We start from the raw sequence: 2,062 nt of genomic DNA, 5'->3' as shown, positions 1-2,062 counted from the left end.
AGTGCTTCATAACTCCTGTTATGTATATGTTAATACCCTTATAGAGTTAATTCGAAATCCTACTTACAGAATTTACATAAAAAGGACCCACTCTGAAACCTATCTTCCTGGCTGCCATCCGTAATAGGAAGACTTCTGGGGTATGTAGTACGTGGGTGCATTTCGATCATTATCCTCATTATAATATGTCTACTAATTTTCAAATGTTTGTCCAGGTGCTGTGACAAAGCAGTCAGAGAGAGAGGTAGTGTTTTATAATACAAAATATTGATGCTAAGCAACTTGAGAATTCTTTAAAAATGAAAAGTCAGGGACTCGGGACTTCCCTCGTGGTCCAGTGACTAAGACTCCGTGCTCCCAATGCAGGGAACTAGATCACACATGCTGTGACTAAGACCCGGTACAGACAAATAAACATTAAAAAAGTCAGTGACTCTCTCCTCTAATCCTGAAAAAGGTTGTTGCCTCTCTTCCCCTCAGGCTTGAGGTGTATCAAAGAAAGAGGCTGACTAAAACCAAGCAGGACCCTGTGGGCCTTCCTAGAGAAAGACCCCCGCCCATGTCCCCTGTTTTAGCCTCCCAGGCCTTCCCTGAGTTCCGAAGAGCAAATTTAATTAGAAGAAAATGCAGAAACAAAGGAAAGCAGTCAACTTAGGCAGAATAATTTAGCCATAAAAAAAGTCAAGGACCTTTAGTGCCTCAAGGGCTATAACTAGTATCCTGAGCCATGCCCTTGAGTTGTTTTGCAGATATCAAGACCCCCAGGTAAAAGGTAGTTTTAAAAGAAGTTAACTGCATGCTGACTACCAGCGTGTAGACCCCAGACTGGTTGGAACCAAAAGGCTGAGATTCCCAAAACATCACCCAATTATTCACCATTAACCAATCAGAACTGTATGAGCTGATTGCCCATCCTGTGACCTCTCCCTCAGTCTTCAAAAGCCCTTCTCTAAAGCCGCTGGGGAGTTTGGGTCTTTTGAGCACGAGCTGCCCATTCTCCTTGCTTGGCACCCTGCAATAAACTGGGTTGTGATAACAGAAAGTACAATGTTTGTTAGTTGCTGAGCATTGGGTGACCTGATCCAAGTTTCTGGTTGGTAACAGAAATACTAAGAGTCATTCAACCTGAGGTACTAATAACCCCCTAAATATCATCAGAAACCGTTGGAGGACATTTTCTTCCTGAACATCATCTTCTGACATCTAGTAAAGGTAAAAACAACTATCCAGTCTGGCACCCTCCCATCTGTCTAGTCATTTGCCCACCTGTCCAGCACATATTTGCTTTGGTATCTCATTGAGCTCTTGGCCAGGGGCACTGGGCAGATGCAGGGAGTGCCTCCAGTGTGAGAGACTCACTGAAGTGTGTGTCGTAACTCTTACTTTGAATCTGGGGAGAGAGAAAGAAACCAACAGTTCAAAGATAGGAGGGCTTCCCTGGTGGCGCAGTGGTTGGGAGTCCGCCTGCTGATGCAGGGGACACGGGTTTGTGCCCCGGTCCGGGAGGATCCCACATGCCGTGGAGCGGCTGGGCCCGTGAGCCATGGCCGCTGGGCCTGCGCGTCAGAGCCTGTGCTCCACAACGGGAGAGGCCACAACAGTGAGAGGCCCACGTACGGCAAAAAAAAAAAAAAAGGAGGAGGACACAGAACTAACCAGCCAGTCCCCAATGAAAGACAAACACGGCTTTCAAGATGTACAGTTAGGGTGTGTGCTAATTTATTATGGCTGACTTGCCATTTCAGCCTCCTGGGAAAGAAAAATTCCTGTGACTTGAACTGCGTAAAGACAGAAGTTATCACAGATGTCACATGGCTCAGGGTGGAGCCAGGGAAATCAAGAAAAGTAAGGTGTTTCTTAGTTTCCCTTCACTCAAAACCACTATTTCCCTAATTCTATCAAACTCCATAAAAGGCACAAAATAGAGCTAGAAACTTGGAAATAACCAAAAAGTGAGCAAAGGCTCTAAAATTAGAGACCATCCCTGTTCCTCCTGTTGGCCCAAAAAGACACCCTCAGTCACCTCCCATTTTCTGTTTAGATCCCCTCTTAACTCCAGATG

Source organism: Leucopleurus acutus (genome assembly GCF_964270905.1).
Source record: "Leucopleurus acutus genome assembly, chromosome: 16".
Taxonomy (NCBI): Eukaryota; Metazoa; Chordata; class Mammalia; order Artiodactyla; family Delphinidae; genus Leucopleurus; species Leucopleurus acutus.
Note: the sequence above shows the minus strand (reverse complement) of the source record.